The 25401-nt window shown below is 39.3% G+C and overlaps 1 long non-coding RNA gene across 1 annotated transcript in view; it reads left to right on the plus strand.

The window, feature by feature from the left end:
• LOC123613077 (uncharacterized) overlaps positions 1-25401 on the plus strand; it is an 88312-nt gene that overhangs the window by 59087 nt on the left and 3824 nt on the right. The window contains exon 3 of the long non-coding RNA XR_006720404.2: positions 22458-22619. This is a non-coding gene — a long non-coding RNA (uncharacterized LOC123613077). The remainder of the gene's footprint in view (positions 1-22457; positions 22620-25401) is intronic.

The following is a 25401-nucleotide window of genomic DNA, read 5'->3' on the forward strand; positions in this document are numbered from 1 at the left end:
CGGCACAGCTTCTGTGTTCTCCCTGAGACCTGCGCCCGCCAGCTCCCCCAGTGCATGTGCGCGTGTGCACACACATGCATATGTGCGCGCACACACATACACAAGCATGCTGACACACTGTGGGATTGCAGGTTTCCAGAAGGAAAATGGAGGACAAAGAGGCAAAGACAAAGCATCTGAGGAATTAGGTGATAGCTGTTATGAGAGCTTCACTTAAACACTACCTTTTAGACCAGGCTCTAAGAACACTTTAAAGTTTGATGTTTTAAAATTAAGATCCTTTTTACACTATAACCGAAGAGCACTTTGATGAGGCTCAAAATGAAACTCTTGCGTGGTTTTTTGCATGAAACCTTTAAGGGTTCTGGAGTTATGTACATATCTTAACATATGGCTGTTGCAATAGTTTCCAATACCTCAGGCCTTTCCATAGAACTTCGAAGTAGGCATTTATTAAAATATTCTGACATCCTCCTAGTGAAGTCAGTTGGGATTATGCATAGTCCCATTTTACAAGTGAGAAAACTGAGGCTGTGTTTTTTTATGGCTGCTTATTGGGACTACAGCATGCTGCTGCAATCACCGGGGCCAGCATCATCCACAAGCGTGATCCTTGATCCTGAATGGATGGCGCTGAGAATGGGCCGACTGCCATCACCCTTCACAGGTGGGTGCCGGCAGGAGGATGGGCAATTAGGAGGCCACATAACAACCAGTAACTTTCCTGGGAACAGGGGCATGATGCTACCACCCCCTCCATGCTAATCTAAATGCCACAGTTCGTCTTTGTCAGATGCTGAAAGTATCTGGGAGATTATATCATTAGAATGACTCACGAAATTAAATAATTACTTGTTTTTGTTTTGTTTTATATGTATATGTCTTTCTTCATGTGACCTGCTGCTGCCCTATACTATCATAAATCGCAACTTTCTGAAGACAAGTTTCAGTCTGCATACTTGTGTGAATAGCACTGTATGTGTTAGTAGCATTTCAACCAGTGGGCATTGTCTTTAAAACGGAGCTGAGGCAACCTGTTGTGGGATCTTCAACTCAGATACTTGCTAAAAAGCTTTAGGGCAAACATTTTTGGCTGGAAAGTCTAGTATAAAATGAATATAATTCTGCAAATAAAAAAGTATAGCTTACTGTGTTCAGTTATTTCTCCTCAAGGAATGGGAAGAAATGTGAGGTTAAAAATTATTATTCATTATTGTTGAATTGTCGTGACTAGTAGGTGACAGACATGGTTTCTTCTTTTAAAATATGATACCTGTGGCCACAACTGATTGTAGGAAAGACCTGGAGAAGATGTTTCTCTTGGGTTCAGCTCTTTTCCTTTTCTGTGCTCCTCTCCCTACTACTAATTTATAATTACCTATGATTTAGGTGGCCCTTGTCATTCCACAGGATTTTCTTGACCTTTGCCTTACCCTTTGATATTTCTCCTGAGTAACATCTCTTACTCTGGACCAAACCCATTCTCTCCCTTTCATCAGTACTTTCCAGTCTGGGTATGACTTCCTGGTAATTGGAACATTTCAGGTGTATTCCCCAGGACAGAAAACTTTGGGGGCCAAAGAGCCTTCTTGCAGCACTCCTCTCCAGCTCCCCATGGAGGGTCTGTTCATGGGTTGAGTCTGGCCCCTTCAGACCTCTCTTCTGCACCATCACAGCGGGAACCTTAGCCAGCCTTGTGAGCAAAGCAAAGGAAGCTGTTGCAGTTGTAAAACTATTTTGAAGCTTTCCACGGAGAGAGACCTTCTAGTAGCCCTGGTGCTTCCTAAGAGTTCTCCTCCCACTCTCAGTGGTGTGAGTGTAAACTATCCAGAAACCCCAGGCCTCTTCATTATCACAGGTCTTGCCTTCCCACTCAAGTCTCCTGCCAGGTGAAACATAACCTCTATAGACATGCCAGCCCCCTATAATTGATCCCCCTACACCCATATACAAAGTTACTTACTGCTTTGGTGGCATCTATTATTAGAAGCGATTGGAGGTGATTTGCACAGCCAGCACATGGTGGGCACAGTATATATGTTGGCAAAGTTGAACAGAATGCCAATAAAAGGACATATCCTTCAGCCATAAAACTCCAGTAGAAGTTGGCTTGCTTCTGGGACAGTGATCCTCAAAGGGTGGTATAAGGCCCACAGCAGGGAAGAAGGTTCTGCCTTGTGAATCTTGAAAGGGTCAAAGTATGTCTTCTTTGGGGAGGGGTGGATCTTCATGCAGTAGATGATGGGGTAGGTGAGCCATGGGGCTTTTTGCCGTAGTCAAAAGAATTTGAGAGCATTGGATAAAAGTGTAGTCTTGCCAGGAAGCAAAGGGATGCCCATTGTCTATGTAGAGTGTCTTCTGTCACACCTGGAAATGGACAGCTTAGCCTGTGGCACGCAGGGATGCAGAGAAGGTCCACTGATGGCCTTGGCCTCAGAGACTCATCACTGAGGTTCTGAATCCTGACTCTCCTGACATCACTAGAATAGCAGTCCCCACCCCCAAGAGCTGAAACTCCAAACCTGTGTACATCCAGCTATCACACATGCACACGTGCGCGCGTGCATGCACACACACGCACACACACCAGTTTGTTAATTAACCGTGATGAATACAACTAATAAGAGTACTGATTGTTCACTTTGGCCTTATCAGCGCATTCCTTCAGAATGAAGGATGTGAGTTGAGTTTCAGAAGTGTCTCTCCTTGAAGAAGCTTTAGGCACTTTCACAGGGTCAGGGGCCCGGAAAACCTCTGTCCACAATAGTGCCTCTGCAAACCTTTTCCTTTATTCCTACAGTTGATCACTTTTCCCCTCCCCACCCTACTCCCCAGAGAGATACATTCTGTTCAGAGAGATTGTTAAAACAATATGCATTTAATTGGTGGAGCCCTGAGGACTGTCCTACTACCTGCTTCCCTGAATTTTCTCCTGGGTCACCTTGATTGATACCTCAGGTATGCCCAAGCTTTGGCTTACACATTTAGGGGTGGTTTCCTGGTTTACTTCCACAGGTGGCTAATCACATCCACTGTGTACAGATTTTAGTAGTTTAGCTCTTACAGTGAATTTAGAACACATCTTATTGTGGTCTCTAGACCCTACAATGTTTTCTAACCCTGTGATTTGTTGGTGGGAGCAAACTCTCCCAAAATCCCAGCTCCTGAGTCACAGAGCTAGACACTGGTATATTCCATCTACCATCCCTCCTCTGAAGTAGTCATAGCCTTAACCTCTTCAGTGAAGCTGGCAGTAGACATTCTTCCCACACTGCCTATGAGGAATTGGGATGAGAGTTCGTTAAGTCCCTTAACAGCAATTTTTTGAACAGTAGAGGAATCAAGTAAGAGATTAAAAAACAACTGCAAATGAGTTTATGTGAAATGAAAAGTTAGCAACCGGGGCCCTCAGGTAGGGCGGAAGTTTAATTCTCCTCTCTCTGGGTCAGAGTATCAGTTGTAGCTTTCAGGATGGCCCCAGCTTCTGAAGTGTCACTTGCTTAGTAAACATCTACTAGTAGCCTCCAACGTGCACAGTGGGGAGTGTGGGCGTGGGATGAATAACAGATGATGAACACGAGATGGTGCGTGCACTCCAGGAACTCACAGTCTAGTGAAGGCGGGAATACTAGCTTACTGGCAAGTGGTTCCTGGAATAAGTTATGGGATAATGACTGGCAAGAAGGAGCAGGAACATTTGGAATTACCTGGAGAGGCATTTAACCTTACAGTCCTTCCTGTAAGCACAAGGCTGTTTCTCTGCACTAGGAGCCCTGGTCCCCTTCTTCCTCTTTCTCCTCGCCCTCCCACTCTTTCCTCCTGGCCTGTGGAGTCTGGCTGTTCTCCCTGCCTGAGGGTTATGGAGCTGCTTTCCAGGATGAGTCATCTCCACCCACCCCCACACACAGTGGCACCCACTCCGGGAAAGGAACAAGGATCTGCAGTTTAAACTCAAGTTTGGGCTGATATATTTATTTCTTTTAAAGAAGTTAAAGAGTGAAAACTCTTCTCTGAATGTGCATGGGCTTCGACAGTCCTTTTTAAAGCACAAGGACAAGGATATTGTAAGTTTTTTAAAACGTGTCTGCCGTGGTATCCGGAGACCCTGGGGCTAAGTACTCTGGACCAGTGAGTGAGAAAAAGCAAAGAAGTCAACTAGCCTCATTTTAAAAGCTAACAAGGAGAGTTATATTAATTTTAGCTAGACTCCAAAACCAAGAGAAATGTTCCAAGAACAGGCATTCCCTACAGATTCTATTGTTCATAAAATGATAATCTATGATATTATGAATTTGACAAAGATTTAGTGTCAGTCACCTTAGTGAGCACTGGAAATACTGAGTAAGACATAGTCTCAGCCCTCATGGTTTCTTGACGATATGTCTTCAAAGTAACGTTTTTTTCAAAGTAAAAGGCATAGCTTCCTAAAAGTTCTGCCAGAACTAAAAGGTCTCTCTCCCTCTCTCTCTCCTCCATCCCCACCTTTCTTTCTCTTCTTCTCCACCTCTTCCCCTTTCTTTCTATTCCTCTCTCTCTCTCTTCCTCTCTCTCCCCACACTGGTGATAGTCGTGGACAGAGTCTGTCTACCACACGGACATCCAGGTGCTGCTTTGGATCATCCACATTTTGCTACATGGTTGTACCAGTCAGGATAGACTAGGTTATGCTACAGTAACAAACAACCTGAAAATCTTAGTGGCTTAAAACTACAAAGATTTAGTGTTCACTCAAGCCACATATTCATCACTAGTCAGCAGGGATCTTTGCTTTTTGTGGTCACTTAGAGACCCAAGCTAATGGAGCAGCCACCATCTTGAATGTTGCTGGTGATTGTACCAAAGGGGAAAGAATGCTTGGGAAAGTTTCAAAAACAGGCTCCAGGCCCCAGGCCCCAGCCTCGAAGTGTCACATGGCACTTCCACATAGAATTCAAAGGCTATAACTAGTTACAAAGCCCCATTCAAAAATAAAGAAGCCAAGAAGTTTAATCTTACTCTGCCAGAACTGAGGAAAACAAAATATTTGGCAAATAGTACTAGTGAGTACCACAGTGTGTGTTGTGGATTTGACAGATGCTGATCCAAACTCTAAGATCCACTGGGCAATTTTAGCCTCAGCATAGTGAATTCTGCCTCCTCAGCCTCAAAGGAAAGTGGGAAATCACAGTTCCCGCCTGGTCTCTGGAATGGTTTGATCCCAGGGTGACCTTTCATGCCATTCTCCAGCCATATAGATACACACACAGAGAATGGAAATAAGGGAGGTGTAGGGGGGAGAGTGGTGAGATGATGAAATGTAGAGGTTTCAAAATCAACCAGAGTTGGATTTGTGTTCTGCTTTCACCGTTTACTACCCATGTGAACTTGGGCAAATTTCTCAATTCTTCTGTCTCAGTTTCCTCATCTGAAAAATGGGTCTGATGAAGCTTAAGTCATAAGCTGATTGTTGGGATACACTGAGAGAAATCAGTGAATCTCTTAGGCCAGGGCTTGGTAACTGATAAGTCCTCAGTAACTGGTAACTGTTATTGTTAGTGTTAGGATTGGAATAATACTCAAATATCAGCACAACATCTGAAAGAAATCAGAGATATTTTTTAATATTTTCCTTGAGACATGCTACTAAATGTCAAGAAAAGGAGTGTGGGAGAGATGTGCACAGATAACAACAAATAATGCACACAGAGAAGCCAGTGGTGTGATCCAGCTGGCACACGTTTCCCAATATACAGTCTTTGGGGATCCTATGCATATGACATTCCTAAGTAGTCCTAAGATTAGAGTACCCTCTCTAATCTTATATGTATTGACAGCTACCATGCATAGGACCTCACATACAGTATGCTATTTAATCGTAGTGATAAACCCATCAGCTCGTATTTAGATCCCCATTTTAGGAAAGGGAGCCTTTACAGCAGAGTGGGTAAGAACATAGGCTCTGGTGTCAGACTGCCTGGCTTAAAATTCCAGCTCGACCAATACCAGCTGAGTGTCCCCAGGCAGCTTCCTTTACCGCTCGCTCATCTGTAAAATGGGAATAATAATTATATGTCACCAGGATGTTGTGTTAATTAGATGAGATAATGTATGTAAAATTCTTAGCCCAGTGCTCGGCATGTAATGAAGGTTCAATGGATGTTAGTTAGAATTACCAAATATGAGGAAATCAAGACTCCAAAAACTCATCCGTTGCCTGAGATCACACAGTTAGTAATTAGGAAAATTTAAACTCTGGTCTTTCCAAATCCAAAGCACATGGGCCTGTGTTTTACCACATCATTCCATTATTTACACCCAACTAACTGCCCTTAAGACTGCATTAATCTTCTGATATTTGGGTTAGGCAATTATCAGGCATAGTTGAAGAAAAGCAAGAAATTGTGCAGTAGGCAGACTGACAGTGGCAAGAAGTAAATGGAGCCTTTCTATTTTCAGTACCGGTCCAAATCATCTCCTAAAGACTCTTATACTGTAAGAAGGAAGAGATGTTACTTCAGAGGTTTAGAGTACTTACTATTCAGTACCTATATCCCTGTGCTAGGTAAGTTCTCTGTTTTCTCGTTTAATCTTCACACAGACCTTTGAAGGAAGTACATACTTATTTTCTCCATTTTACTGTAGAGGAGACTAAGGGTTAAGGTAATATACCCAAGGTCACGCAGGTGGAAAATGGCAAAGCATCAGAGGATAAATTAGGTTGAAAACAACCTTTACCAACTGAAAAAATGTAATCTCATTTAAAAAAAAATTTTTTAGTCAGCTTTTTTCCACATCATCAGAGTAATAAGTGCTCATTAGAGGAAGTTTGGAAAATAGTGCAAAGGGCACAGAAACAGGAAAAATTAACCATGACTCTATCACCCAGAGTCAATCACTGTTAAGTCTTTTAGTATAGTTCCTGCAGGTCTTTTTTTTCTGTGTTTGGTTTTTATTATATAGTTGAGATTACAAACTATAACAGTTTGTAATGCTGTTTTTTAAGAGGCCAAGAATGAACTCAGTCGTCATTTCTAGTTAATATAATAAAATCTTTGGTTAGAAGAATTCAGGAACCAATCATTCTAGCTGCCATTTATTGACTATTTCTGTATGCCTGGGACTGTGCAAAAATAGTTTAAAGTATCTCCTTTTATCCAAACCTATAAAGCAGGTATTAAATAATCAAAACAGAATATTTATGCAACCAGTATTTTAATGCACTCCACTTTTTAAGAGAAAGAGGTAAAGGACAACAAATAAGGTGATAGATCTTATTTATTTAAAAGAAACTCAAACAAGAACACTGCCAGGCTGTGGTCTGTGGTCACCATAAATTGTCTTCTGTTTTCCACCGCTCTTCTATCTGCAGCTCGGTGAGGATTGGGGTCCACGATGATGACCACAGTGATGATTGACAAGCATCACGGAGTAGGAGTTTCTACCCTTTTCTCCCTTGGCTTGTGCCTAGATAGGCCAGCACTTGAACAGCCCAAGTTACAGGACCCCTCAGTGCACATCAGAAACGGGAAATGAACCACATCTCCCTAATATGGTCTGGATCATGTCCCAGTTTCCTCCTTTGGTAATTTTTGCTGGCTCTACAGTAGCCCTCTCGTCCCTAAGATCTGAACTTCAGGATTGCCTCCTCTATAACCCTCAGAAACTTCCTTAACTAGCCACAGACTGAATGGAAAATGGTAGCTGGATTACTTTTGGGGGCAGTCCTTGCCCTGTAGGATAGGAAGAAATTAAAGGTGAGAAATGACTCTTTCAGATTAAAGTGCTCTCAGCCAAGTAAAATCTAAAAATAATCACCACTTCGTAAGAACACATGACCCCTAAGGGTCCTAAAAGGAAATGCTAGGGGAGGCTCTGGCTGCAAAGATGCTAAAAGGTCAGGAGTGGACCTTCAGGGTTTGCTGTTCTACATGTTTAAAGAGTACGTCTGTGTTTTGATAACTGCACTTGCTAATAGCCACCACTTGAATTGCTGCTTCCTGCTTTCTGTTTGTTTTAAATAAGAAGATTCAGCCAGTAATATTGGGAGGGGCTACAAATGATTTCCCCAGTAGGGAGTGCCTGCTTGTTTTTCCTTCTCCCTGGGCATGTTGACGTGCAGGCCACACTCACAGACTCACACATCGGAGGAGGAAGCCCCAGGGAGCCCTCCATCTGTATATTTATACAGGAGGTATGTTTAAGGAGGCGCTCAAGTATCAAGATGCACAGGTAACCATGGTAAAAAGAGGAATTCTGTTACAAGAATTTAAATATGCCATTTCTCATATATTGGTTTCTTTCTTCATTCCCTTGACAAACCTTTAATGAGTACCTACTGTGAGAAACACTGTGTGATTTGCTATGAGACATATTAGTATTTCTAAAAGATGGGTCTTTATTCTCCCCCTTTCAGAAGCTTACCATCTTTTGGGGGTACTATCTGATCATCTACTAAAGCATACACCAGTCACGCACAGTGAGAGGTAATGTAGGATGACTGCTTTAGGAATGATAAGGAAGATAGGTGTTGTAGGCATATTGAGTAGTAATGTTCCCTTCTGACTCAGAAGACATCAAGGAAGATAGGTGGTGGGGGAAGAGGTGGGCTAGGTGAACAGCAAATATCCAGAGGCCAAAAAAAAAGGGGGGAGGGGTATAGCACACTGAGAGTTGTAAGCAGATTGGAGGTGGAGAGTGATCAATGGGAAGATACACTGAGATGAAATTGGAAGCTAGGGGTCAGATTGTATAGAGCCTTGAATGTCAAGTTCAGTTGACCTAGACATATATAGATAGGGAAGGGTCATAGAGGTACCTCCCCAGGTCTCAGAAACTCAGGAAATAAGGGTGATATTAGGGCAGAGAATAGCTCTTCACTTTTCAAACGTCTGCTAGGCCAGCAAGCTATCACTGTACATTAAGGAAATAAATGCATGTAGCATTTGTGAAAGTTGTGGAAAACATAACCTCAGAGTAAAATATAGCTCTTTAAATTGAACCAATTAAGAAAACTATTTAAACTATGCTTATTTTTTCACCATGGCCCAGTGGAAGTTCATCACAGCCATTGGTATGGCTAGTTTTTTTTTTTTACTCCAAATCCAAGCTCCTCAAGGAAACTTACAGGTACCACATAAGTCAATGGGAGGAGAAGGCTACTTTGGTGTGTTAGCTGCCACCCTGGCCTTGCACATTGGTCTCAATAGAGCTTTGCTAGCATGAATAAGTTTCTTCAAGTGGGATCTGCTCTTGGGGCATGGCCAAATCACATTACTGAATCTTCAAAGAGAGGACTAAACCCTAGACTTTGCTGAATTGATCAACATAAATGGCCCTTTCTTGAGTCCCATCCAGGCAGCTCACCATTTTCCCTCTAGGCCTCCTTAGAGAATACCTCATCATGCAAAATGCCCACTGTTGTGGTTAATGGAAAAGTTTATAGACTTGACTGTGTATGGCATATGTAAATCACCAAGAAGTGAATAGAATAAAATAGCCTTACACTGAAAGACCCTGTGTTTACATTTTTTTGATGATTCAAGAACTACTTAACCAAAGACATATCCAGAATGTATTAGAACTCTTAAAATACAATAGAAAACAACCCAATGGGGAAAAAAAATGAGTAAAATAATTGAACAGGCACTTCACCAAAGAGGATACCTGGATGACAAGTGATCATAGAGAAAGTTGTTGAAAAGCACTAATCATAAAGAAAATGCCAATTAAAACCATAATGAGTTACTACTGATGATAATGGCTAAAAGAAGAAACACTGACAATGCCAAGTGCTGACAAGGGTGCAGAGCAACTGAACTCTAGGCATTGCAAGGGAGAATACAAAAAGTTTTGCCAGTTTTTTAAAAAGTTAAACACGTACAAACCATGTGACCCCGCTCCTAGATATTTACCCTAGATAAATGAAAACTTATTTTCACATAAGTAAGTGTACATGCATGTATACAGTCACTCTAGTCATAAACATTCAAAACGTGAAACAACCCAAATGCCCTTCACTAGGTGAACAAGTAAACAAAAGCTACTTCTGAATTTTACAGAACTTTGGGGGGAACATTATGATCAATTAGTGTCATGAGGTGGTACCATGGGAGGGAAATGGTCATATGTTTTCTTCTGCTTATTCAGATTCTAGATAAAGTAAAGATTTCATGCTGCCACAAACATCAGAAAATGTGCAAATTGTTCACTGATGCTTGCGTCAGCCACACTGTGTATGTAGGTCTGCGTTTTGTCAAAATACGTAAGTATTGAGTGTGAAGTGTAGGTTTTTAGGAGCAGAAGGGTGAAGTATGTGAGTGGGAGGAGCAAGAGAAAGTCTGGCTGGAGAGTCAGTGAAGGAGTCTGTCTGTCAATGTTGGCTCAGACCCCAGGACCAAAGTGAGGCAAGTGCCTGCCTATGTGCTTGATTTACAAGTTTTTTAAAGTACTGCTTAAAATCACTGAGTGTCTCTAAAAACTAGTCTTTCGTGGGGTGCAGGGAGGAAACCCCTGTATTTAGATGAACTCGAGAGAGCTGGCAAACTTAAAAGAACTGGCACTGCCAGAGGAAACTAACTCCCTGTATCAGTGCAGTCTTTGTCATCTGCTGTCCTGCGTACCCGGAGACTTGACTTTGTGTCATCCATCCTCCCCACTCTGAAGCAGCAAACGTTCTTTTGCTGCAAATCTATCCATATTCTAAAATGTGCTTAATCAGGGATGGGAAAGCCACTAACTGAATTAAATGAGACAGAAATTTACCAGCAGGTGGCAATAGAGGTAATTGTGTCTCCAGAAAGATTAAACTCGTAGTACTTTATAAGCTGGACATGGGAACCTTTAGAACTTGCTTGGGCCCCAGCTTCACTTCCTTCTGCCTTAACACCAGCATTCTATGAGACGGAATTGTTCAAGCCAAAATACTGTAGCCAGACACATAACCTTTTCCTCACTGAGTGGCTGCTGTGCTCCGATTTCTAAGAGTGGCTCCTTCTCTAAGAATTTGATGTTTTTAATTGAAAAACTGGAAATAATGGCAAAATCGTGTTACTCTCATAAATTAGATGTATTTGTGGTTAAGGGAAGCTCAAAAAGGTGAAGTAAAACACTGCTTTCAAATATAACCTCATGACATTATTAAATAAGCTACACCAAATGTTCAGAGCAAAGATGAAGCAATTAGACTGGACAAAGGGACACTAGGTTCCTAAGTGAATTTCTCTTACCTTTGTTAATTTCTTTTAGACAGGAGAAAACCCTTAGAATTCAATGGAAAAAATAATTTTTTTAAATTTATACACAATAATTTCAAAGAACAGTGGAACAGGGTAGTCTGCTGTGAAGCACACGTCCCCTGTGGACAGCAAAGTGTTGTAAAGATAGTCCTGACTATCTTTACCCTAAAACTTACCAACTGTCTGCACTTTTTCCTGTTTTGCTAGCTTTCTCTGATTCTCTGGTTCTGTCTCCGTCTGGAGAGGTTCCTAAGTTCCCCTCTAACTCCTAGTCTCATTCTCCACAGTCTCTGTTCTGTGGTTCATCACTCCTTTCAATTTCTTTGCAATCTCTCTCTCTTAACTGAAAGGAAATTTGAAATACATGTTTTAGAAAAATAACGATTTTTGCTGTATTTCGGTCTTAAATGTAAAGGCTCATTCAGTTTCACAATATTTCTAAAATTCAGAAATAGTGAAGAGGGAAATAGCTCTATGGAGAGGGAAACAGTTCAAGGGGGAGGGTATAGCTCAGTGGTAGAGCACATGCTTACCATGCATAAGATCCTGGGTTCATCCCCAGTACCTCCAATAAAGGAAGAAATTACTTTCTCAATTATTTAATTTTTTTGTATAAGCACATTCATGTGATTCAAAATTCCAGAGATCCAAAAAGGTAAAAATGTTCTCTCTTACCCCTTCTCCCAGCCACACAGTTTTCTTTGGAAACACCTAATCCTCCTATTTTCTGAAAAATATTTCCAGAGACATTATATGTATATACAAGCAGTTAAACATATATATTTATATATGTGTGTGTATACATATGTATGTATATAGTTGTGTTTATACATCTTATACTTTTCCTTGTTTTTATACAAATTATTAGCATACTTTATACAAAAGCCCTTGCTTTCTTTCTTTCTTTTTTTTTTTTTTTGCTTAGCTGAATATCTTTGGCAAACATTCCCTATCAATCCAGAAGGAACTTTTTCTTTTCCACAGCCTCAGACTATTACATTGTATAGATAGTCCATAATTTATTTATCCAGACCACTGCGATAGGTAGGAAGGATTTTTCCAATTGTATGTTATTACAAACAATTGTTCAATGAATAACCTTATTCATATGTCATTTTGCATGTATGAGCATATGTCTGAAGGATAAATTCCTAGAAATAGAATTGCTGGACTAAAGGATATGTGCATTTGTAAGTTTAATAAATATTGCAAAACTGCCCTTCTTAGAATTTGTAGCCCCAGAGATTTGAGAGGGCCTGTCTTTCTGCATTTTTTCATCATCCAGCCCTCCTTATTGCTCTGTTTTTCACAATTCTTCTATTTTTACTTTTCTTTCTATATAAACTTTAGGACCAACTTTTATCCCCCCAAAAATCATACAGGAATTTTTATTAGAATCGCATTTAATGTACAGATTGACTTAGGGAGAATAGATATCTTTGTGATGTTGCATCTCTTTACAGATGCCTTAGATTTGATAAAGTGTTTATTTCCATCTTTAGTAGCAATTGGATATTTTCTTTATTAAGAATTCACACATTTCTTCTTAAGTTATCCCTTAATGTTTTTATTTATATCACTGCTGTTTTCAGTGGGACTTTTTCCTTCTGTCTCTGCTGAGTGGTTGCTGTTATATACATGAAACCCTTGATTTTTGTGCCCAGTTTGTGTCTCACCCCCTCAGTGAATTCTCACATTATTTGTAAAAGAGTCACTTAGGTTTTGGGGGTATAGAATCATATCATGACTCAATAATGATAATTTTATCTCCTTCTTTCCATTTTGTATGCCTCTGTTGTGAACTGACTGTGTCCTCCAAAAATTTGTATGTTGAAGCCCCAACCCCCATTGTGGCTATATTTGGACATGGAGCCTCTAAGGAAATAATTCAGAGGGTTGGGAGAGCCCAGATCCAATAAGATTAGTGTCTTATCAGAAGAGACACCAGAGAGCTCTCTCTCTCTCTCTCTTCACCATGTGAAGACACAGTGAGAAAGCAGTACTTCTTGCACTCCCTGCAAACCAGGAAGAGAGGCCTCACCAGAAACTGACCCTACTGGATCTTGATCTTGGACTTCTAGTCTCCAGAACTGTGAGAAAATAAATTTGTTATCTAAACCACCCAGTCCATGGTACATTGTTATGGCAGCCCCAGCAGACTAATGCAACCTCTATTTTCCTTATTTTGTTAAATATATTGGCCAGAACCAGAACAATGTTAAGTAATAGTGATCATTGCGGACATCTTTCTCTTATTTCAGAACTGAGAGGGAATATTTCTAGTGTTTACTCATTAATGCTGCTTTGGGTTGAAAAAAAATAGTCATATTAAGAAAGGAAAGCTATTTCTATTTCATTGAGTTTTCTTCACTTATTTGTGGTCTTTGCTGAAAATTAACAAATGCCTTTTTAGCATCTATGGTAACGGTCATATGTTTTTTCTCCTCAGATCTATTGATAGAGTAAATAATGTTAATATCTTCCTATTCTTGAACTATGTATGTATTTCTCATGGACATCATTCTTGGTTATAGTAAATTATTCTTTTCTTTGATACTGCATTTTTTGCTAATGTTTCCTTTAGTATTTGCATATTGATATTAATAAATGAGATTGACCTATACTGTATTTCTGTGGGTTTGGATATATTGACCTAAAACAAAGAAACTGCCAATTATTTCTCCAGGAAAAAGAAATGGGTTTATTCAGAATCAGCAGAGAATTGTAATTCAGGGTCTGTAACCATGCTGAACCACATACAAGTCCGCACACAGCAAGGGAAGGAAAATGATTTCACAGAGGGGAAAATGAAGTTGGGAGGACTATAGTAAACAGAGTCCATGGCTGTTCATTGTCTGAGTCCTTGCCAGAAAAGAAGAGTATTTCTTCTCTCTGTTGGGCTCCACTACTGTCACAGAGTATGAGAATTCCCCCTTCTGGTTTCTATTTAATTAAGGTTTTTTGTTTATTAATTTTTAAAATTTCCCCTTTGATTAACATTTTTCTCTAGAAGTATTGCTGATCAAGAGTCAGGTTTTCTAGTTTCAGTAGCTTTTTGTCCCCCAGTGCCAGGAAGGACCTTTTCAGAATGTACTGTCTCACATCAGAGAGAAAGTACACAGACTGGAAACCTATTGAGGTAACATTTAAGTAACAAGTAGGAGTAGAAGGGAGAACTCACGGGCACTTTTTATCTGAAGTCCGTATGTTATCAAGATCAAAGACACTAGAGATCATCTGAAGAGATATGTCATCATTAAAGGTTTGGTAACAAACTTCCAGCAGGCCTGGGCTAGATATCTTGGGAAAACCTTTCATCAGATGTTGTCCGCTTCATTTCTGGGAAATCTTTACTTTCAGGTCACCAGATGACATGCAGGTCCAGTCATAGTTCAGTGCTTTCTTTAGATGTGTCTCTTGAATCCAAGAGTCTGTTCCTTAGAATTTGTCAGCACAGTGGTTGGTTAGCAGTATTTGACAAGAGCCTTTCCAGTGAGGTTGAAGAGAGTTCTTCTGGAGCTGCTTTTCCAATAGACAAACTCCAGGTTGCAAGGTGTGATGCTTAAGGTTTCCTGATAGTACACTGTGAAAACATTGCCCTACCAAAGCATGGTTATTTTTAATAGGAGTAATTAGGCCTTTGAAATTTTGGAATGTCTTTCCTTTTAACAGTTGTGGGTCAAAAGAGGCAGGAGCCAAGAGCATCAGGCGTCCTGTGACTATCTCAGAGGATAAGAGTTTGTTCCAAAAGGGGTGGGTGTGAGATTCAGAAGCTTTACCAAGGCATTTGGAGCACCTCCACAAATTTTGCCAACTGAGTCTTAATAATGCCATTAGTGAGTTTGACTGAACCACAGGACTAAAGATGGTAGGTGCAGTGAAAGTGTTGTAAAACTGGCCAAACAGCATAGACTTGTCAAATTACCTGATCAGTAAAATGCATTCTCTGAGCATTATAAAGTTCAAGAGGAGTTCCCCTAGGTAGGAATAATCTTTTTCGAAAAGACTTTAGCCACAGAAAAAGCAGCGGCCTGTCTGCAAGGGACAACTTCAGAACAGTGTGGAAACTTACTGACCATGACCAAAATGTATTTACATCCATGAGATGAAGGAAGTTTTTTGAAGCCCATTTGACATACAAATGAACTCAAATGGTTCATTAGGCAGTTTTAAATGCCCAGGAGCAGCTTGAGCAGACTTCCCTGGGTTATACTTTGCACAAGTGGGACAAATGAGGTAGGCACCTTTTGCAGCCTTGTTAATGTTTACCCACCAATATGTACTCATGAAGGCTATCATTTTGTCAGTAGGCCAGTGGCTTAATGTATGTACAGTAGTGAGGAGTGGAGTAAGAATTTTAGAATCTCCAGTAAGACTGGGTTGTTATTTTGTCTGAACCAGAACTTTTTCTCTTTTTATCAAACCATCAATTGCTGAATTTTCTCTTTTTATCAAACCATCAATTGCTGAGTTATCAAACCATCAATTGCTTGATTTTCCTTTTCTGAGGCCAATTATTGGGCTTCTCCAGTCAGTTTTTGCAAGCACAGTATCTGCCATTGTCACCTTTTAAATAAGAACCATCAGGGAAGCATGGTCAGCGTTACCCAAGGGCATTTCCTATAGATCATCATGAGGAGTCAGGAGGTGGTCTGTGAGCATTAAGGAGTCTTAAGGGGCTTCATTGGTGACAGAGGGAGAAGAGAAGCAGAGTAAGGTTATTACAACATAAAAGAGTTATGTGAGGAGCAGTTAACAAAAGGTCTTAATAGGAGGTGAGGCAGCTGACTGAAAAATGTTGAGGTTGATGAGAATTTTGGGGAAGTTCTACTGTATGAGACAGAAAAATGGTTAAAGAGGCTCCCATAACGATTTTCTCAGTGGCTTTAACCAAAAAGGCAGTGGCCATAATGGTTCTAAGGGTGTATTCCCATGCTACAGGGTCCAGTTGCTGGCTCTAAAATCCTGTGGGTCAATGGTGGTTTCTGTATTTGGGGGTGGGTGCCTCAAGCACATTCCCTTCTTTTTCATATGCAAAGAAGGAAAAGGGAACCTAATAATTGGGATGCCCAGGGGGAGATGGGTTCATCGAACTCTCCATTAAGGCCTTAAAAGCTATGTTGTCTGGTTCTTCCTATAAAATTGGGTTGCAGTTGTTATTGTGTAGTAAAACATACAGAGGTTTGGCCACAAGAGAGAAATTTGGAATCCAGTTTTGGCAATAACCAGCTAGCCCAAGAAAACTTTACAGTTGGTACTTAGTTTGGGGTTTGGAGTAACTTAGGACACCACAAAGCCTATCTGGATCTCGGTGTAGCCCTTGTTTTGATATCAGATTCCCTAAATATCAAACCTGGATTTTGGAAAACTGCAGTTTTTCTTTGGTAACCTTATGTCCTTCTAGGACTAAAAGCTTTAGTAAGTGGATGCTGCCTTCCTGTGAGGAGACTTGAGAAGGAATACTGCAACAAAGTAGAATATCTAGGGGACTTTTTATCATCTAGTTCAGCCTTCAGGGTTTGTAAGAAACAGGGAGGACTCTCAATACAACAGTGACGAGTTGCTGTCCAGGGGAATTATTTTTCTCCCCAAGTAAAGGCGAAAAGGTATCGGCCAGCTTCATCAACTGGAATACCAAAGAATGCACTGCATAAATCAATTTCAGTAAAGGACTTGCTTCCAGTGGGAATGGACGGTAGTAGAGTGTAAGGCTTAAAAACTACAGATGTGGATGGATAACAAAGTTGTTTATTGCCTGGATGTCCTGGACAACCTACACCCTCAGCCCTTAGGTTTTTCTCACCAGTAAAATAACAGTATTAGAGGAACGAGTATAAGGGATAATGAGGCCTTGAGCTTTGTAACGTTCTATTATGCGCTTTCTGCCTTGAGTTGCTTCTTTACTTACAGCATATTGATTAATTCTGAGAAGAAGTTATGAGAAATCTGTTTGAATCATGACAGGAGGTGCACTATGAATTTTGCCAGTATCAGTTGGAGATTTTGCCTGTAATATCAGTTGGGGATAACTGATTCAAAAGGAACAAATGATCATGATCAGTATTCTAGAGTCAGCTCTAGTATCAAGAGACAGAACAAATAAAAGATGTCAAAGAGTCATTTAGTTCTTTACTGAATTGGTTACTTTAATGACTAGTGTCAAATTCTAGAATAATTTCTCCCTTTGTGGAGAAAGAAATTCCAGCATGACACTTCTCTAAGAAGTCTCAGCCTAATACATGGTTAGCAACAGAGAAATGAAGGAGAAAAGGATATGTAGCTCTCAGAGAGCCTGAACAAGAGGATAGGTTCAGAAACAGGAACCTCTTGGGGTTCATTAGAGATCCCCACTCTCTGAACTGCTTTAGTACTTTGAGTCAGGGGCTGCTTTATTAGTAGTGGGTTGAGCACCAAGAGTGTGGTTCCAGTGTAAGTCATGACTGGAAGAGATTCATCCCCAATCTGGAAGCATTTCTGTTTCTCCAAGCCAATTAAGAGGGAGGATTGGGAAGAGCCCCTGTGGTTCCTTGGAGCCCTGTCTTTGATAACTGGAAGGACACTGGAAAGGCTGATTAGAAGGCTGAAGGTGACTGAAACACTTAAGTTTGGAACAATCTCTTTTCCAGTGTCCTGGCTCTTTGCAATAATAGCAGAAACTAGAAGGCTTTTGGTTTCATTTAGGAGTTTCCATTTGCTGTAGTTGAAGATTAAGAATTTTTGCAGTCTTCCTTTTAGGTGACTCATCTAGAGCGTGAGAGAGCTCTTTGCCAGATTAACTAAAGGGAAATCTGGAGTAGATTTAGTTTCCCATTCCATCCTAGTGCTTTATACTAGAAAGGAAAGGTCTCAGTTCAGCCCATTAATGAACATAGAGTTAAAAGCTACCTGGGTAGAATCAACATCTGAAGGAAGACCAGAATTTTCCTTAAAAATAATCTGAAGTCAACTATAATAGTCATGAACAGGTTCATCAAATTTTTGTGTGCAAGGCTGAATTTTGTTCCAATCAACAGGCTTTGAAAAAGCCCTTGGAAATGCTTGACGCTGGCACCTAGCAATCGCCCAAGCCTGATATATAATAAGTTAGTGAGCTGGCCTCCTGGTTATCATTCTAGAAACCTTTCAGGATTTTCCCAGTTAGCAGTTTTCATCCAGTGCTGGGCCTGGCCTTCACTGACAAGCATATGAACTAGCTGCTGTAAATCAGAGAAGCCAGGTTGGTAAGTTTGAATCACTGTATTTAAATTGCTCAGCAAGTCTGTGAGCATCTTCAGTTATCTGGGGAGAATCTTTTTGACTATGGCTTTCAGTTCAGCTTTAGTCTAGCAAACATAAGAAGTTAAGGGTTTAGCCTCTAGATCCTCAGAAGGCTAAATTTTAGAGGGACGAAGCTCTGGTAAGTTCAGAGGATAAGGGAATGGGGAGAGTTTCAGATAGAAAGGGAAAGTGGGCAAGAGAATTGGTATGGGGAGCCTGAGAGTACAGAGGAGGTGCAGGTAGCACTGGAAGGGAGGAGGAAGGTGGCACCAGAGGTGGACCATGAGACAAAGAGCCAAGGAAGGGAGCATGAAGCCTCAGAAGCCATTTTATCTTTCTTTAACCGTTTGTTTGACTCAAAGTCTCAGTTTGTAGAGAGGCAATTTTAGGATCCTGATAATATTTGGAAGCTTCAAAATACCAATCAAAATAAGCATTTCATTCAGTTCTGGAAATTTTAGAGCTGTAGTGGTCCAGTTCAGCTTTAAGAAAATTAAGTTTGGGGATTTCAAAAGTTCCCCGTAATGGCCATTGATATAATTGCCTTTGGTCAGTTAGAAATGTGCATGAGGAAGGACCAGAGTTTTTAAACATTAAATCAGCTGGAATCCCTGGGTGAGGGGCACCCTCAAAATATTTACATAATTGAGACCCCATTTTTCAGAGGTTTTTCTCTAAGGTGAAAGAACAGTATTTAAACAGCTTACAGCTCAATTCAAACTGCTTGCAGCTCACACAGCCTGCAGGCCTAACACCTGCCACTACTAAGGAAACAGCTTGGTCCTGAAGGGACCAGGCTGAAGACTTCTCAGCCAGTTCCCATAGAACAGCCCCTTTTCCAAAGGAATGGGCCACTGGCTTCTCAGCTATTTTCTGTTGAAACAGTTAGGTCTCAAAATCAGACCAAAGTGTCAAAAGAGTACTTGCATACAGAACAAGGCCTTAAACAGAAAGGACAAAACTTTAAAATAGATCCCAAGTAAAGCCTACAAAGCTTCAAATGTAAAGAGGGCATAAGCTTGGATCCAGAAGAAAGGCATACCTTTAAACTTCAGAATTGGCAAGAAAAGCAGTGAACTCAATGGGCTCAATTGTGAGTACCATACCTGTTCACTCACCAGCTCCCAAGCCGTCAGGAGTCTACTACTTTGTACAGGCCACCAAATTGTTGACCTAAAACAAACAGACTGCCAGTTATTTCTCCAGCAAAAAAAAAAAAAAAATAGGTTTATTCAGAATCAGCAGAGAATTGCAACTCCATGTCTGCAACCATGGCAAGCCACATGCCAGTCCCTGCATAGCAAGGGAAGGAGAATGCACTTATATAGAGGAAAAGGAAGCTGTACTAAACCAAGAGTCTGTAGCTTTTCATTGGCTAAGACCTTGCCAGGAAGTAAGAAGAGTTTTTCTTCTTCCTGTTAGGCTCTGCGGTAGTCACAGAGCATGAGAGCTCCCTCTTCTGGTCTCCCAACTCTATTTAATTGAGGTTTCTGTTTGTTAGTTTGTTTTTTTTTTTTTACAGGTATCAATGTTATCTTAGAGATTTTCTTCTTTTTTTAGTCCCCAGAAAAAAATTTAAGAGCACTGGGAAATGATCCATTCTTTAATGATGTAGTAGAATTTCCTAGGAATTGCTGGTCCTGGTGCTTTCTTATTGTCTGGTTGTTTGTAAGATGTTACTTCTTTAAAAACTCTATCTTTTTAAATGGGAATTTGTTTGTATAGCTATCCTATTGTCTTCTAGAGACATTTTAGGTAACTTTTATTTTTAGAAAATTATGTATTTACTAGGATTTCAGATTTATTTGAAAAATTTTGAGAAAGGTAATCTCTGTGCTTCTTCTAACTTCCCTTGTATTTGCAGTTATTGTCCCCCTTTTATAATTTTTATTTTCTTATTTTATGTATTTGTGTTTTCTTGATTAAGTACATTATTTTTTCCTTCAAGGAACAGCTCTTAGATGTAATGTACTCCACTCTTTTTTTTTGTTTGTTTTTAGTTAAGTAATTTCTGCTTTTATTTTGATTAATTTCTACTTTCCAACTTCCATAGGTTTATTTTTTATCCCTGTTATATTCAGTTATTTTTATTAACTCCTTGAGTTGGATGTTACTTCTTTCATTTTTAGCCTTTTGGTTTATTATTCTACATATGTGAGATTATGAATTTTTCTCTGAACAGTGCTTTAATTGCACACCATAGGTTCTGGTATGTAGTTATTTCTAAATTTATTTTTGGCACCGAATTGAATTAGTTATTGTCTTGATTCATGGCACACTCTCATTGGTCAATGCATAGCCCTCTTTTGTTTACTTATTTGTCAGCCTGTTAGCTTTTTTAATGACCCACCATCCAACATAGTCTTGACAATAGCCTGTACTTACCTATATGGTTCTTCCCATCCCCCTTCTTCTGCCTCCTCCTCCCCCGACTCAATCAGTGATAAGTATCATTCTGAATTCTTTGTTTTTCATTCCTTTGCTTTTCTTTTATATAAACTATATATATAGTTTTATAACATCTATCTATCCCATATCTATTCTTAAAATATGTTTTATTGTAGATTCATTTTTTAATTATATTCTGAATATCCTGTAATTTTGATATTGATTTCCTCTTTGACCCAAAAGTTGTTTCAAAAGAGATTTGTTTTCTCTTTATTTTTCAGATTTTAGAGTATTTTGTTTGTTTGATATCTTGATTTATTATTAAGTTCTAGTTTTATAGAATCATGAACAGATAATGTTTTCTGCACTATTTTTACATTTTAGAATTTATTGAAGTTTTTCTTTGGCTTAAAATATGGTCAATTGTGAATGCCACATAACTCATACAGAAACAGCATGCTATCTAGTATAGTGTTGATAGATATCAATCAGATCTACCTCATTAATTATGTTATTTAGGTCTTCCATACCATATTTTCTTGTTTCCACTTGATCTGTCATGGACTGAGGGGACAGAACTAAAATTTCCTGCTACTGATGTATTTTTTTTACCCTACCTTCCATGGTTTTTGCTTTATAATTGTTGATTCTCTGCTAGTTGGTATTCTAACTTTTTGAAAATCATACTGTTAAAACACTACAAAGTATCATTCCTTGACTTCCTTAAGCTTTTCTTTTCTTGATACTATGATTATGGCCCATTGCATTTGCCAGTTACTTTGCCCACCCTTTTATTCTCAGCTGTTCTGATTCCTTTTTTTAGGTAGGTTTCTGTATAGCCTAAAGTTGAATTGCTTTGTGATCCAATTTGAATGTCTTTTCCTCATCTTTGACTTCTGTTACATGTTGAATCATGTTCCCCAAAGTGTGTATGTTGAGGTCTTAACCCCCAGTACCTCAGAATGTGATCTTATTTGGAAACTGGGTCACTGCAAATATAATTAGTTAAGATGAGATCATACTGGAATATGGGCCCCTAATCCAATATGAGTGGTGTCATTATGAAATGGGAAAATCTGGACACAGATACACGGGGATGCCACATGAAGTTTGGAGTTATCCTGCCACAAGCCAAGGAACTACCAAAAACTTAGAGGAAGGCCTGGAATAGATGCTTCCCTAGAGCCTTGAGAAGGAGCATGGCCCTGCCAACACTTATCTCAGAGCTCTAGCCTCCAGAATTATGAGACAATAAATTTCTGCTGCTTGAGCCACTCAAGTTTGTGGTACTTTGCAAATTAATACAATTTCTTTGTAAATATCAGTTGATTCTCATTATCAGCAACCCTTTATATTAATTTAAAATTTTTTCTTATGCCTTAATAGGTACAAATTCATGGCAAATTGCTGAAGACTTATGGACCAGATATTGCAAGTGTTAAAAGGGTCTATAGGTTACCCCTAAAATGTCCTAAATCCCTGCAGCCTAAGCAGAACTCAGCGTAGCTGACACCTATCCTACTACTAGCATCCCACAAAAATCTCAAGTAAGCTAGCTAAAAGCCATCCAACTACACATAACACCTCTTTTCTTTTCAGGATCATGAGACTTACTGTGAATCAAAGAACTGAAACCAGTAAGAGTCTCTCCAGCAAAAGAAGAATAAGCCTAGATTCCCTGTTACCTGATCCAGACATACCTAACTGCGACTTGCCTGGCCATTTGTGAAAATGAAGAAGCTTCTGCTTCCTCCAGTGAGGGTAACTCTTTTGCAAAACTGTAAAAGGCTATTAAGAAAATGAAGGTCCCTAAGGGTCCTACCTGAGACAAGATCTAGATTGTTCTCATCTTGAGCATTAATTTGTAGTTTAACTGTCCATGCTCTTAACTGTCAACCAATGGGTTTTGGGTTTTGATTTTTACTTTGATTACCAATGTTTGCTGCAATTTATGAAGCAGAGCTAGAGGGCAGATGCAGCAGACTGCGTGGGCTCTCTAGTTAAGGGTGGCTTGGTGCTGCACCCCAGAGATGCCCTGGATGCTGGCCTCTGAGAGATGGCACAGGGATCTAAGGTGGCCTATATATCCTTTCCTTCCTTCACTCCTTCCCTTCATGCTTCTGCTTCTTCCCTCTCCAGCCCAGTTGCCATGGAGAAGAATACGCTTTTCATATGCTTATTTGCCAGATATATAATTTGAAGACTATGAACAATGGCAATACTTTCAATCCAAAAATATGGACACCTAGTCTGACACTAAGTATTAGGAATGTGGGTAGTTCTTAAACTCTGGCAGGAATGGCCAGCATTGAAAGACAGGCAATGAGTGAACCGAAGCTCAGAATTTCTCTATGTAAACATACGTAGCACACATCTTACCTAAATATGCCTTCCAAGGGGGGAAAACAAAAACATTACCATACTAGTTATAAACTTTACCACTGGAAGGGATAAAATATAACTCAAAGGAAAAATAAGCAAAAAAAATTTTTACTTGATCCTATATAAGCACTTATGTTAAACTTTATTTTTAAAATAAACTTTGTTTTTTATTAAAACAATTTTAGGTTCACAACAAAATTGACTGGAAAGGACAGAGATTTCCTGTATACAACCTTTCCTCACACATGTGCAATCTCCCCCAGTATCAACATCCTGCACCCCAGGGGTACAGTTATTGAATCTACACTAACACAGTTCACCTAAAGTCGATAGTTAACATTAGAGTCTGTTCTTGATGTTGTACATTCTGTGGGCTTTGACAAGTGTAATAGACAAAATAGTTTCTCTGCCCTAAAAATCCTCTTGGTTTGCCTATGCATCCCTCTCTCCCCTAACCCCTGGCAGCCACTTACCTTTTTACTGTCTCCATAATTTTTCTTTTTCCAGAATGTCATGTGGTTGGAGTCACACAGTGTGTAGCCTTTTCAAATTTTTTCTTTCATTTAGAAATATTCATTTAAGATTCCTCTCTATCTTTACATGGCATAATAGCTCATTTGTTTTAGAGTTGAGTAATATTCCATTATCTAGGTTATCAGTTTACTTATCTCTTCACCTAATGAAAACCATCTTGGTTGCTATTACGAATAGAGCTGCTATAAACATCTGTGTTTTGTGTGGACATAAGTTTTCAGTTCCTTTGGGTAAATACCAAGGAGCACAATTTCTGGACCCTATGGTAAGAGTATGTTTAGTTTTGGAAAAAATAGCCAAACAGCCTTCTAAAATGGCTATAATTTTGCATTCCCACCAGCAATGTATGAGAGTTTCTTTTGCTCCACATCCTCACCAGCAATTTGATGCTGTCAGTGTTCCAGATTTTGGCCAGTCTAGTAGGTATATTGTTGTATCTTATTGTTACTTTAATTTGCAATCCCCTGATGACTTGTATGGAGCGTCTTTTCATATGCTTATTTGCCATCTGTGTATCTTCCTCAGTGAGGTGTCTTTGAGGTCTTTGGCCTATTTTTTAATGGAGTTGTTTGTTTTCTTATTGTTGAGTGTTGAGAGTTCTATGTTTATTTTGGGTAACAGTCCTTTTTCAGATGTTCTCCAAATATTTTCTCCCAGTCTATGCCTTGTCTTCACATTCTCTCCATGTTGTCTTTCTCAGAGCGGAAGTTTTTAATTTTAATGAGGTTCGGCTTTTCAAATATTTATTTTATGGGTCCAAGACCAAAGACATAACATATGAAGGATTGTTATGACTTCTTGGAGAATTGACCCCTACCTATATCATTAAGTAAAACCCCTCTTCATCACTGGAAACTTTTTTCTCAGTAGTCTATTGTATCTGAAATTAATATAACTACTTCTGCTTCCTCTTGATGACTGTGAGCATGTACTGTCTTTCTCTGTCTTTTTACCTGTAACCTATATACGTCTTTATATTTAAAGTAGGCTCCCTAGACAACAGTATAGTTGGGTCTCACTTTATATGCACTCTGAAAATCTGTCTTTTAGTATGTTTAGACTGTTGACATTTACAGTGATTTATGTAGTTGGATTAATGTCTAACATATTTATTATTTTCTATTTGCTTCCTTTTTTCTTTGTTCCTATTATATCTTCCACTGTTTTTTTGCCTTTTGTGGTTTTAATTAAGCATTTTTTATGACTTCATTTTAATCTCTTTTCTTGGTATATCAATTATATTTATTTTTAAAAATTTTTTCCTGGTTGCCCTTGAATTTTTGATATGCATTTACAGCTAAACCAAGTATGCTTTCAAATAACAGTGTAATATTTCATGGGTAGTACAAATATTTTATAATAATTCATTTCATTTATATATGCATACATAAGTATATGTATATATACATAAGTATTCATAATCAAATAACTGTATCTATTTATTATTTTGACCAAACTGTTAACATTACATCAATTAAGAATAAGAAAAATAAAAGTTTTTATTTTACCTTCATTTTTCATTCTCTAATACTCTTTCTTTGTGTAGGCCCAAGTTCTGACTTGTATCATTTTCCTTCTCCCTGAAGAACTTCTTTTAACATTTCTTACAAGACAGATCTACTGGCAA

Source organism: Camelus bactrianus, chromosome 1, assembly GCF_048773025.1.
Source record: "Camelus bactrianus isolate YW-2024 breed Bactrian camel chromosome 1, ASM4877302v1, whole genome shotgun sequence".
Taxonomy (NCBI): Eukaryota; Metazoa; Chordata; class Mammalia; order Artiodactyla; family Camelidae; genus Camelus; species Camelus bactrianus.